This window comes from Gossypium hirsutum, chromosome A11 (assembly GCF_007990345.1).
Source record: "Gossypium hirsutum isolate 1008001.06 chromosome A11, Gossypium_hirsutum_v2.1, whole genome shotgun sequence".
Lineage (NCBI taxonomy): Eukaryota > Viridiplantae > Streptophyta > Magnoliopsida > Malvales > Malvaceae > Gossypium > Gossypium hirsutum.
This window is the reverse complement of record NC_053434.1, coordinates 62,790,806-62,805,992: the sequence shown is the minus strand read 5'-3', so window position 1 is coordinate 62,805,992 and position 15,187 is coordinate 62,790,806.

Below are 15,187 nucleotides of genomic sequence, written 5' to 3'. Positions count from 1 at the left end.
AGTCGGGAAGTGGTTTCGGGACCGCTAAACCGAGTCACCGAAAGGTTTGAATGTGATGTTTATTGTCTAGAATATGTAATCATGAATGTGTGAAAATTTCAAGCTTCGATTTAGTCGATTGCATGTGAATTTAGTCAATAGGACTTATATGAGAAAATTTTAAAATGTGATAGGTCAATGCATGAGGACCTATTAATGCATGGTGGAAGAAAAAGGGGACTTGCATGTCAAATTCCCCTCCCTAATATGTAGTGGCCGGCCATGCCTATGGGTGGAAACATGTCACCAACATGTTGTGTTAGTGATGTATGGTAAGGAAATAAAATAATAAGCATGATAATTAAATAATGAAAGGAAGAGCGATAAAAAAAAAGAAAAAAATAATAATAATGGTCTCATGCATACACCCCATTGCCGTGAGCTAAAGGAAGGAAAAGAAAGGTTTTGGTCATCCTTTTTCAACCTCTTTTGACCGAAAATCCTAAGGAAGATGATTAGGAGGAAGTTTGGCCATGCATGTAACTAGATTGAGGTATGTTTAATGTTATTCTTTGAGATTCATGTATATTTTAAGTTGTAAGTTCAAAATCTACCTAGCCATGGTTCAAACTTTGTTAAATGATGGAGATGACATTCGGCCATGAATGTTACGTTCTTGGTTGGTATTTTGATGTCTTTGGTGATGAGGTAAGGAGATGGTTGACTTTGGGTGTTTAATAAAAGGGTTTGGATGTGAGAGTGTGTGAGAAGTAGAAATGAGGAGTCTTAGCAACTCCATGAAGGTTCGGCCATGGTAGTTTGAGGATTAGAGATTTTATTTCTTGTTAAAAATTTGATGAATCCTAGTGTGTGAAGTGTTTGAACCAACTAAGGATTAATAGATGCATGGGTACAAAGTAGGAAGAATCGGCTACTATGGTTGACACCAATGCCGAATGTAAAGATGTTATAGTAAATAATGTATGTGATTTGAGTTGATAATGTGAAAAAGGATAATTAGATGTATTATAAATGATATAAAGATTTTAGAAATTATTTTGGTTAGGTGTGTGTATGATCAAGTATATTCGGCAATATACTTAAAGTGAGTACTTGATATTATATGGGAGTATGTATATTCGGCCACATGAGTAAATATATATATGATGTTAAATTTGATTATGTATAATGGGCATTAAGATGTGGAACTTAAGAAACGTAGTCATATGTGGAATTACATGATGTTATAGTTGACATTGTACACACATACATCCATTCGGCCATCAACATGAGTAATTAGTGAGGATGGTTGCCGAATATACAAACATACATAAGCATGTGTAATTAATTATGAATGTTTAACAAGATGGTTAAACTAGTGAATTATTGATTAAGCTCAAGGAGCTAAAGGAGGAGAATCAAGCAAAGGCAAAGAAAAGATCACTGAGTAGCCGAGTTGGAACCGTCTTACCCAACACAAGGTAAGTCATTAAGCATGTAGTTGGTATTATTTCAAATGGTCATAATGTTTATGTATTGATGCTGAATGGAATGAATAAATATACATATATATATATGCATGTACGTATGTGATGATGAAATTGTTGAATGAAAAGAAAAAAGGTAAGATATACTGAGTTGTTGATCTCGGCACTAACGTGCGGGTATAACCATTTATGACCATGAGATTGGCGCTAAGTGCGCGGGATTAAATTGTACAGCACTAAGTGTGTGATTTAACTATGTTGCACTAAGTGTGCGAAATGAATATGATGCACTAAGTGTGCGAATTGACCATGCGGCACTAAGTGTGCGAGTTTGACTATGTAGCACTAAGTGTGCGATTTGATTACGTAGCATTAAGTGTGCGAGTTGATTATATAGCACTGAGTGTGCGGACTCAATATACATTCGTGAATCATTATGGACACTATGTGTGCGACACTATTGAGTCGATCGCGGACAGCGGATCGGGTAAGTGTCTGAGTACATGGCTATAGGTGCTATGCTTATACTTGGTGTTGAGCTCGTAAGTTTGACATTGTGACAAATACTTGAGTCACGTACATAAATTATCGTAGGATGGGTGAAGGCGTTTAGTCGTTTGATTGTAACGAAAATAAATTGATTATGAAATGCCTCAATGTCCTATTGATGAGTATATGGAATGTGATGCATGAATTGATATGAACTGAATCGATAGGTTGGAGGAACTATGGTATGGTTCGGTACGGATGGAGTAAATTGCCTCGTTCCATTTTGTTTCCTCTTGTGATAATGTTATTGATGGATGGTAGTGCATTGCTTATGACTTACTGAGTTATAAACTCACTCGGTGTTTCCTTGTCACCCATTATAGGTTGCTTGGACTCATCTATTTTTGCGGGGTCAGGCCGTCATCGAAGTCATCACACCGGATAGCAAGTTTTGGTACTTTCTTCTTAGTTGGCTTAGAAGAACATTTTGGCATGTATAAGCTATTACATTGTGTTTGAAATTTGGCATGTAAACTTTAAGCCATGCGAAAATGGCACGAATGTTCGATGAGTTGGATCAAGGGTAGGCATGAAATGGACCTAGTTACTTTCGTAACAGATGCTGGCAGCAGCAGTGTCATGAGATTGAAAATCACTAAAAATAGTAGGAGTGGAATTAATTGATGAATAAATTATGTAATCGAAGCTCGATGAGTCTGTTTTCATGAGGAAGTAACAAAAGATCATATGGGCAGTATATTAAGAGATAATCAGATTTTTGTGGGACAGGGCCAGAACGGTTTCTGGATTCCCTGCTCCGACTTTGGAAATTCATTATAAATTAACCAGAGATAATTAGGGGTCGTCCCATATATGTACAGATTCCTCTCTGAGTCTAGTTTTCATAGAAACAAACGGCATCAGTATTGAAGCCCCGTGCAGGGAGATATCCAAGTCGTAATGGGCAAAGGTCAGTGTAGTCGACCCCTGCAACATGGGAGACTTTGACTAATAAACTGTACTAATTGACCCGACCAAAAATTCTAGAAAAAAATAAAAAGATGGGAACATGAGTCTAGTTTCTGGGAAAAATCACGAAACTGATTTTCGAGTTACGAAACTCAAGATATGATTTTTAAAACGACTAGTACACAGATTGGGCAGTGTCTGGAAAAATAAATTTTATAAGGGGTTAAAGTCAGTTAACACCTCGTGTTCGACTCCGGTGTCGGTTTCGGGTTCGGGGTGTTACATTTGATTGGTATCAGAGCTATGGTTTAGTCGGTTCTAGGACTACCATAGCGCGTATGAGTCTAGCTATACATGCCGAATGTTAATGTTTAAATGTGTGATGACTTCTGACGGTTGAAATGTTTTTGTTTTGATTAGTAAATGGACCCCGGTGAAGAAAGAACCCTAGCGGATGACGTTGAGAGCGTAGCGGCTGCTCCTGCACAAGGGACGCCGCCTGTTGAACCTCAGTCATCTGCGAATAATCAAGGTGAGGGGGCTAAACAAGCCTTCTTTACCATGATGAATGAGTGGGTCGCGCAATATGCCCGAACCAACCCGGCTGTCCAACAATTCCCAAATTTGAATAATCCACCCCAAGAGCCTGTAATGCCATCAGTCGCTGATCCTGTGAGGCTGAGTAAGCCACCTGTAGACTTGATTAGGAAGGGTGGGGCCGAGGAGTTCAAGGCCATAGTAACTGATGATGCCGAAAGGGCCGAGTTCTGGCTTGATAACACCATTCGGGTGTTCGATGAATTGTCATGCACACCCGATGAATGTCTAAAATGTGCTGTATCTTTGTTACGAGACTCAGCCTACTATTGGTGGAGGACCTTGATTTCCATAGTCCCGAACGAGCGAGTAACTTGGGACTTCTTTCAAACGGAATTTCGAAAGAAATTTATTAGCCAACGGTTCATTGATCAGAAGCGTAAGGAGTTCTTGGAACTCAAGCAAGGCCGTATGACTGTATTTGAATACGAACATGAATTCGTAAGACTCAGTAGGTATGCCCGGGAGTGTGTAGCTGATGAGGTTGCTATGTGCAAAAGATTCGAGGAAGGATTGAATGAAGATTTAAAGCTACTAATGGGTATTTTGGAAATAAAAGAATTCGTAACACTAGTCGAACGAGCCTGCAAGGCGGAAGAACTTGGAAAGGAGAAGAGGAAGGCTGAATTTGAAGCTAGAGATTATCGTAAAAGATCGACGGGTAAAGCTCCGTTCTCAGCTGTAAAGAAGTTCAGGGAGGACATTAATAAGTCGAGGGCGACTGCGGGAATTTCCATCAGGGCAAGACCATCGATGGGCTCCCGAGCTACTTCGGTAGCTAGTGTGGGCAATAATCGTCACGAGAAACCTGAATGTCCCCAATGTGGAAGACGACACCTAGGTGAACGTTGGGGCAAGTCTACTAGCAGGGCCTGTTATGGATGCGGTTCGAAGGACCACTTCATTAGAGATTGCACGGAGCTGGATGAGAAGAATAAGATTCAAGGTGCAAGACCTAGTGGAGTGACATCTAGAGGTAGACCACCGAGAATTTTAGGAGGCAGGGGTGGTAGTCAGAGGGGGGCCTCTGATACGGCCGATCGAGCCGAGAACCGTACTCCTGCTAGAGCATATGCCATTCGCGCACGAGAGGAGGCATCCTCCCCCGACGTCATCACTGGTACCTTCACTCCCTTTGATACTAATGTGATTGCATTGATTGACCCTGGTTCTACTCATTCATATGTATGCGAAACCTTAGCAACCAGTAAGACTCTACCTGTTGAGTCTACTGAGCTCGTAATTCGAGTATCAAACCCTTTGGGTCAATGCGTACTTGTTGATAAAGTGTGTAAGAGATGCCCTCTAATAATCCGAGAATCCTGTTTTCCGGCCGATTTGATGCTTTTGCCGTTCGACGAGTTTGATGTTATTCTTGGTTTGGATTGGTTAACCGTGCATGATGTGGTTGTGAATTGCAAAAGCAAGACTATCGATTTGAGGTGCGCAAATAACGAAATAATCCGAGTTGAGTCTGCGGACTTAAGGGGGTTGCCAGCTGTAATATCAGCAATGTTGGCCCAGAAATATGTAAGGAAAGGGTGCGAAGCATACCTCGCGTATGTACTTGATGACAAGGAGTTAGAAAAGAAACCCGAATCGGTACCGGTGGTTTGTGAATACCCGGATGTTTTTCCTGAAGAGTTACCGGGTTTGCCACCTGTTCGGGAGGTAGAGTTTGGTATTGAGCTTGTACCTGGAACTACGCCAATTTCGATCGCTCCGTATCGTATGGCACTAACCGAGTTAAAAGAGTTGAAAGCTCAGTTACAAGAATTGACGGATAGAGGTTTCGCTCGACCGAGTTTCTCACCTTGGGGTGCACCAGTATTGTTCGTGAAAAAGAAGGACGGAACCATGAGGTTGTGCATTGACTATCGTCAACTGAATAAAGTGACGATAAAGAATAAGTATCCGTTACCGCGTATTGATGATCTGTTCGATCAATTAAAGGGAGCATCGGTGTTTTTAAAGATAGATTTGAGATAGGGTTATTATCAGTTGCGGATTCGAGATTCGGACGTACCCAAAACTGCTTTCAGAACGAGGTACGGTCACTACGAGTTCTTAGTGATGCCGTTTGGGCTCACTAATGCCCCTGCGGTGTTTATGGATTTGATGAATCGGATCTTCAGGCCGTATTTGGATCGGTTCGTAGTTGTGTTTATTGATGACATCTTGGTCTATTCAAGAGATGAGACCGAACATGCTGAGCATCTGAGGCTAGTGTTGCAAATTTTGCGGGATAAGCAGTTATATGCTAAGTTCAGTAAGTGTGAGTTCTGGTTAAGAGAGGTTAGCTTCTTGGGTCATGTGGTATCCGCATCGGGTATTCGAGTTGACCCGAGCAAAATTTCAGCCATACTTAACTGGAAGCCTCCGAGAAATGTTACCGAAGTCCGGAGCTTTCTAGGGCTTGCCGGTTATTACCGACGATTTGTCAAAGGTTTCTCGATGATAGCCACACCAATGACGAAGCTACTTCAAAAGGATGTTAAGTTCGAATGGACGGAGAAATGTCAGAAAAGCTTCGATCAACTGAAAACTCATTTGACTGAAGCTCCAATTTTGGTGCAACCCGAATCGGGTAAAGAGTTTGTCATTTATAGTGACGCATCCCTACTTGGGTTGGGTTGTGTATTAATGCAAGAAGGTCAAGTTGTGGCCTATGCGTCGAGACAATTGAAGCCACACGAGAGAAATTATCCGACCCATGATCTCGAACTAGCCGCCATTGTGTTTGCATTGAAAATATGGCGACATTATTTGTTTGGTGAGAAGTGCCATGTGTTTTCGGATCACAAAAGTCTCAAATATTTGATGACTCAACGAGACTTGAATCTGCGACAAAGACGTTGGCTTGAGTTGTTGAAAGATTACGAGCTTGTCATTGATTACCACCCGGGAAAGGCTAATGTGGTTGCGGACGCCTTAAGCCGGAAATCACTGTTTGCTTTGCGAGCGATGAATGTACACTTGTCTGTTCTACCTGACAATGTGTTAGTAGCTGAATTAAAAGCCAAACCATTATTGACTCATCAAATTCGTGAAGCTCAGAAAGTCGATGATGAATTGGTTACAAAACGAGCTGAGTGTGTTCCGAACAAGGAATCGGAGTTTCAGATTGATGATGATGGTTGTTTGAGGTTTAGAAGTCGTTTGTGTTCCAAGGAATTCGGAACTCATTCCGATGATTCTGAACGAAGCCCATTGTAGCCGAATGTCAATTCACCCGGGGAGCACGAAAATGTACAACGACTTGAAACGTCGGTTTTGGTGGCATGGTATGAAACGAGACATCTCCGACTTTGTTTTGAGATGTTTAATATGTCAACAAGTGAAAGCGGAACATCAAGTGCCTTCAGGGTTACTTCAGCCGATCATGATACCCGAGTGGAAATGGGACCGAGTCACAATGGACTTTGTGTCCGGACTGCCATTGTCCGCAAGTAAGAAGGATGCGATTTGGGTTGTTGTTGATAGGCTGACTAAGTCGGCTCACTTTATCCCCGTGCGTACGGATCTTTCATTGGATAAACTAGCCGAATTGTATGTCTCTCAGATTGTGAGATTACATGGAGTACCTATTTCTATCGTGTCAGATAGAGATCCGAGATTCACCTCACGATTTTGGAAGAAATTGCAAGAAGCTTTGGGTACCAAGCTGCATTTTAGCACCGCTTTTCACCCCCAAACCGATGGTCAATCCGAGCGGATAATTCAGATACTTGAGGATATGTTGAGATGTTGCATCCTCGAGTTCAGTAGTTCATGGGAACGGTATTTACCTTTGATTGAATTCGCTTACAACAATAGTTTTCAATCAAGTATTAAGATGGCACCTTATGAGGCTTTGTACGGTCGTAAATGCCGTACGCCATTGTTTTGGACCGAGCTTGGTGAAAGTAAAATTTTTGGAGTTGATTTGATTAAAGATGCCGAACAAAAAGTAAAGGTAATCCGCGAAAGTCTGAAGGTAGCCACAGATCGTCAAAAATCGTATGCGGATTTAAAACGAAAGGACATTGAATATTAGGTGGGAGATAAAGTGTTTCTTAAAGTGTCACCTTGGAAGAAGGTACTCAGATTTGGCCGTAAAGGCAAGTTGAGCCCGAGATTCATTGGGCCGTACGAAATTTCCGAACGAGTGGGGCCGGTTGCATATAGATTGATTTTGCCCCCTGAACTTGAAAGGATGCACGATTTCTTCCATGTTTCAATGCTTCGACGTTATAGATCCGATCCGTCACATGTGATTAATCCCTCAGAAGTTGAAATTCAATCTGACTTGAGCTATGAAGAAGAACCGATTCGTATCCTAGCTCGTGAAGTGAAAGAGTTGCGAAATAAAAGGGTTCCGTTGGTTAAGGTGTTGTGGCTCAAACACGGGATCGAGAAAGCAACCTGGGAACCCGAGAGCTCGATGAAAGAACGATATCCAAACCTATTTACCGGTAAGATTTTCGAGGACGAAAATTTCTTAAGTGAGAGAGAGTTGTGACAGCCCAAAATTGACCCTAGTCGGGAAGTGGTTTCGGGACCGCTAAACCGAGTCACCGAAAGGTTTGAATGTGATGTTTATTGTCTAGAATATGTAATCATGAATGTGTGAAAATTTCAAGCTTCGATTTAGTCGATTGCATGTGAATTTAGTCAATAGGACTTATATGAGAAAATTTTAAAATGTGATAGGTCAATGCATGATGACCTATTAGTGCATGTGGAAGAAAAAGGGGACTTGCATGTCAAATTCCCCCTCCCTAATATGTAGTGGCCGGCCATGCTATGGGTGGAAACATGTCACCAACATGTTGTGTTAGTGATGTATGGTAAGGAAAATAAAATAATAAGCATGATAATTAAATAATGAAAGGAAGGGTGATGAAAAAAAAAAGAAAAAAAAAATAATAATGGTCTCATGCATACACCCCATTGCCGTGAGCTAAAGGAAGGAAAAGAAAGGTTTTATTCATCCTTTTTCAACCTCTTTTGACCGAAAATCCTAAGGAAGAGGATTAGGAGGAAGTTTGGCCATGCATGTAACTAGATTGAGGTATGTTTAATGTTATTCTTTGAGATTCATGTATATTTTAAGTTGTAAGTTCAAAATCTACCTAGCCATGGTTCAAACTTTGTTAAATGATGGAGATGACATTCGGCCATGAATGTTACGTTCTTGGTTGGTATTTTGATGTCTTTGGTGATGAGGTAAGGAGATGGTTGACTTTGGGTGTTTAATAAAAGGGTTTGGATGTGAGAGTGTGTGAGAAGCAGAAATGAGGAGTCTTAGCAACTCCATGAAGGTTCGGCCATGGTAGTTTGAGGATTAGAGATTTTATTTCTTGTTAAAAATTTGATGAATCCTAGTGTGTGAAGTGTTTGAACCAACTAAGGATTAATAGATGCATGGGTACAAAGTAGGAAGAATCGGCTACTATGGTTGACACCAATGCCGAATGTAAAGATGTTATAGTAAATAATGTATGTGATTTGAGTTGATAATGTGAAAAAGGATAATTAGATGTATTATAAATGATATAAAGATTTTAGAAATTATTTTGGTTAGGTGTGTGTATGATCAAGTATATTCGGCAATATACTTAAAGTGAGTACTTGATATTATATGGGAGTATGTATATTCGGCCACATGAGTAAATATATATATGATGTTAAATTTGATTATGTATAATGGGCATTAAGATGTGGAACTTAAGAAATGTAGTCATATGTGGAATTACATGATGTTATAGTTGAGATTGTACACACATACATCCATTCGGCCATCAACATGAGTAATTAGTGAGGATGGTTGCCGAATATACAAACATACATAAGCATGTGTAATTAAATTATGAATGTTTAACAAGATGGTTAAACTAGTGAATTATTGATTAAGCTCAAGGAGCTAAAGGAGGAGAATCAAGCAAAGGCAAAGAAAAGATCACTGAGTAGCCGAGTTGGAACCGTCTTACCCAAACAAGGTAAGTCATTAAGCATGTAGTTGGTATTATTTCAAATGGTCATAATGTTTATGTATTGATGCTGAATGGAATGAATAAATATACATATATATATGCATGTACGTATGTGATGATGAAATTGTTGAATGAAAAGAAAAGAGGTAAGATGTACTGAGTTGTTGATCTCGGCACTAAACGTGCGGGTATAACCATTTATGACCATGAGATTGGCGCTAAGTGCGCGGGATTAAATTGTACAGCACTAAGTGTGCGATTTAACTATGTTGCACTAAGTGTGCGAAATGAATATGATGCACTAAGTGTGCGAATTGACCATGCGGCACTAAGTGTGCGAGTTTGACTATGTAGCACTAAGTGTGCGATTTGATTACGTAGCATTAAGTGTGCGAGTTGATTATATAGCACTGAGTGTGCGGACTCAATATACATTCGTGAATCATTATGGACACTATGTGTGCGACACTATTGAGTCGATCGCGGACAGCGGATCGGGTAAATGTCTTGAGTACATGGCTAATAGGTGCTATGCTTATACTTGGTGTTGAGCTCGGTAAGTTTGAACCTATGTGACAAATATACTTGAATTCACGTACATAAAATTTATCGTAGGATGGGTGAAAGGCCGTTTAGTCGTTTGATTGTAACGAAAATAAATTGATTTATGAAAATGCCTCAATGTCCTATTGATGAGTATATGGAATGTGAATGCATGAATTGATATGAAACTGAATCGATAGGTTGGAGGAACTATGGTATGGTTCGGTACGGATGGAGTAAATTGTCTCGTTCCATTTTGTTTCCTCTTGTGATAATGTTATTGATGGATGGTAGTGCATTGCTTATGACTTACTGAGTTATAAACTCACTCGGTGTTTCCTTGTCACCCATTATAGGTTGCTTGGACTCATCTATTTTTGCGGGGTCAGGCCGTCATCGAAGTCATCACACCGGATAGCAAGTTTTGGTACTTTCTTCTTAGTTGGCTTAGAAGAACATTTTGGCATGTATAAGCTATTACGTTGTGTTTGAACTTTGGCATGTAAACTTCAAGCCATGCGAAAATGGCACGAATGTTCGATTGAGTTGGATCAAGGGTAGGCATGAAATGGACCTAGTTACTTTCATAACAGATGCTGGCAGCAGCAGTGTCATGAGATTGAAAAATCACTAAAAATAGTAGGAGTGGAATTAATTGATGAATAAATTATGTAATCGAAGCTCGATGAGTCTGTTTTCATGAGGAAGTAACAAAAAGATCATATGGGCAGTATATTAAGAGATAATCAGATTTTTGTGGGACAGGGCCAGAACGGTTTCTAGATTCCCTGCTCCGACTTTGGAAATTCATTATAAATTAACCAGAGATAATTAGGGGTCGTACCATATATGTACAGATTCCTCTCTGAGTCTAGTTTTCATAGAAACAAACGGCATCATTATTGAAGCCCCGTGTAGGGAGATATCCAAGTCGTAATGGGAAAAGTCAGTGTAGTCTACCCCTGCAACATGGGAGACTTTGACTAATAAACTGTACTAATTGGCCAGACCAAAAATTCTAGAAAAAAATACATAGATGGGCACATGAGTCTAGTTTCTGGGAAAAATCACGAAACTGATTTTCGAGTTACGAAACTCAAGATATGATTTTTAAAACGACTAGTACACAGATTGGGCAGTGTCTGGAAAAATAAATTTTATAAGGGGTTAAAGTCAGTTAACACCTCGTGTTCGACTCCGGTGTCGGTTTCGGGTTCGGGGTGTTACAGTACAAATGATGACGCCAAATTTTCAAAGCAAAAACAATGGCATCCAATTCCAAATCGTGTGTCAGATAATTCTTCTGTGCGGTTTCAACTATCTCGAGGCATAAGCTATCACTTTGCCCTCTTGCATCACAACACATCCCAAACCATTCAATGAAGCATTGTTATAAATTACAAATTCTTTCCTCGATTTAGATTGTACTAAAATCGGTGCCTCAGTTAATAATGCTTTCAATTTCTCAAAACTTTGCTGACATTTTTTTGACCAATCAAATTTAAGATCTTTTTGCAACAACTTGGTCATAGGAGTAGCAATCATCGAAAATCCTTTGACAAAACGTAGGTAATAATTGGCTAAACCTAAAAAGCTTCTAACTTCAGATACATTCCTTGGCAGTTTCTACTCAACAATTGTCGAAATCTTACTTGGATCAACCCAAATACCATCATCTGAAATGATATGTCCCAAAAATCTGACTTCTCAGAGCCAAAACTCACTTTTATTGAATTTAGCAAACAATTTTTTATCTCTCAACGTCTGCAATACATTTCTCAAGTGCTCGGCATGCTCGAACTCATCTTGAGAATAAATCAGAATATCATCAATGAACACAACCACAAACTTATCTAAATACGGTCAAAAAATTTGATTTATCAAGTCCATAAAAACAGCTGGAGCATTAGTTAGTCTAAAAGGCATAACAAGAAATTCATAATGCCCATACCTTGTCTTGAAAGTAGTTTTTGGCACGTCTGACTCTTTAACTCTCAACTGATAGTAGCTAGATCTCAAATCAATATTCAAGAATACTGTTGATCCTTTTAACTGATCAAACAAGTCATCAATCCTCAGCAAAGGATATTTGTCCTTTATAGTCACCTTGTTGAGCTATCGATAATTGATACAAAGTCTCATAGATCCGTCTTTCTTCTTTACAAATAACACTAGAGTGCCTCAGGGAGAAAAACTCAGTCTCGCAAAACCCTTATCTGTCAAATCTTGCAACTAAGCTTTCAATTCTTTCAATTCAGTCGGAGCCATCCTATATGAAGCAATCGATATCGTTGTAGTCCCAGGTACTAAATCAATAGCAAACTCAACCTCTCTGATCAGAGGTAACCCAAGCAGCTCCTTTGGAAACACATTCGGATATTCACACACTATCGGCGCTGATTCAATTTTCAATTCAGACATTTTTGTATTCAACAAATAAGCAAGATAAGCTTCACAACCTTTCCTTAAGTACCTCTGAACAGACATAGACGAAATCACAATAGGCAATTCACTTGATTTGTCGGTTTCAACCCGAATAACCTCACCATTTTCACATTTCAATTTAATAGTTTTTTGTCTACAATTTACTATGGCATCATGTAATGTCTACCAATCTATACCCAAAATAACATCAAATTCATCAAATGGCAACAACATTAAGTCAACCAAAAAGCTGTAACCTCGATTCATTAAAGGATAATTCTTGCAAATCAACTAGCACATACTTGCCTAAGGGGTTTGACACTTTAATCACAAACTCAGAAAACTCAACAGGCAAATTCTTACTAGATACCAAATTCACACAAACATAAGAATGAGTTGATCTAGGACCAATCAATGCAATAACATTAGTATCATAAAGAGAAAATGCAGTAATAATCACATCGAGAGATGACATATCCTCACGAGTACAAATGGCATAAGCTCTAGCAGGTGTTCTGGCCTCAGATCTCACGGCTGTATCTTTTGTCACACCTTACTGTTAGTTCCATTCCCGGTATTTCTCGGTGGCCTACCCCTATTGGTAGTATTACCCGACCTTGCACTTGAAAATTGTTCTTTCTCAACCATCTCAGGGCAACCTCGGATAAAATGCTCTTGAGAACCACACTTGAAACAAGCTCAGTCATTCATCCTACACTCGTTGGGGTGTCATCTACCACAACGTTGACAATCAGGTCTGTTAGACCTAACATTACCCACACTTTCCATTGAAGTAGTTTGAGATTTAGGACCTGAATATTGTTTCCCGCGGTCTCTGTGTGAATACCCAGCTGAACCATTCGAATGATGAATACATTTCTCTAGATTTCTTTGACTGAGATTGAAATGACTTACTCATCGACCTTTTTCTTGCATCTCTAGCCTTATTCTCGGCTTTTCTTTTCTCTTTCCTTAGCTCTTCGGCTTTGCAAGCTCGCTCAACCAATACAACAAATTCTTTTAGTTCCAAGATTCCAACTAACAATTGGATGTCCTCATTCAGTCCATCTTCGAACCTTTTACACATAATAGCCTCAGAGGAAACACACACTTTGGCATACTTATTTAGCCTAAAAAATTCTCACTCATACTCTGTCACTGACATTCGGCCCTGTCTCAGGTCAAGAAATTCTTTACGTTTTTGATCGATGAACCACTGACTAATATATTTCTTTTAGAATTCCTCTTGAAATAATTCTCATGTAACCCTCTCTCTGGGTACCAGTGATACTAGTGTCTTCCACCAGCGATATGCTGTGTCCCTCAATAATGATATAGCACATTTCAAGTATTCTTCGGGTTTACATGATAACTCATCAAATACCCTGATAGTATTCTTAAGCCAGAACTCGGCTCTCTCGGGGTCATCATCTACATTAGCCCTGAATTCCTCAAATCCTTGCTTCTGAATCTTATCAACTAGGGGCTTATTCAGTCTTGCCAAAAGTACACCTTGAGGAGCTACGGGAATCGGTTAGGGATAAGGATGGGGTGAAAGATGTTGAGCATTTGGATTTGTTCGAACAAACTCCGAATACCACTCATTCATCATGTGAGGAAGGCTTCTCTAGCCCCTCGTCCCTGACTGGCTGTGGGAGGTCTATTTTCAGATGACGCTGCCCCTTGAGCGGGAGCCGGTGCATTACTTTCTACATCATCAACTACAGCTCGATCAGGATCCATTTACTATATGAAAACACAGTTTAAAATTGTCAGAATTCATCACACTATCACAGTTCATATATGGCATGTATAGCTAGACTCTTACACACGCTACGCTAGTCAGAGAATTGACTAAACCGTAGCTCTGATACCACTAAATGTAACACCCTTACCTGTATTCAAGCCAGAACAGGGTACGAGGCATTACTGAACTTATCACATGGACAACATACAATTTTGGGTTATACATTTGTGTCCAAATTAAAACTTTTATTTGTTGCATTTTGATAAATCGTAATTTATACATATTTTTATCCCATGTTTAGTGTATTTACGGATGATTTCTCCTTAGATTTGGTGAATTCGATGCTCCTAATCCTTTAATTTCATGTTTTATACTTAGATGAGCCTAGGAGAGTAAAAAGAGTGAGAAACGGGAACCCACATGGCAAAACAACATGGCCTAGACTTCCTAACACGGGCGTGTCACACGGCCGTGTCAATTTGGCAGGATCTAAGCACGACTTACACGGGTAGACCACACACCCATGCCTATTTATCAGCCTTGAACACGGGCTAGAGTAGTCGCACACGGGCGTGTCACAAAGGGCAAATCCCTGTCAAGCCCAAGTTTAGTCCTATTCAGAAAAGGCCAATTTAGGGGTTTTAGGCATTCAAAAGCCTATTTAAACACTAGAGGAGGCACTTAGGAGGGGGACACAAAGTAGGAAGCAAGGAATTACTCAAGGGAAGCTGATTGATCCATCTCAGAAGCCGAATTCATCATCAAGACTAAAGATATCCCTTTAAGTTCCTTCAAGAGTTTTGGGTTTTCTTATGTTTTGTTATATTTATGCTTTTGAGATGTTTTCTTTCAAAAATATGAACTAAATACCCTTAAATACCAAAGGGAAATGAAACCTAAGGCGGATCTTGTTATTATTATCTGAATTGTATGATAAATATTTGACTTGTTCTTAATTATGTGTTCTTAATTCTTTT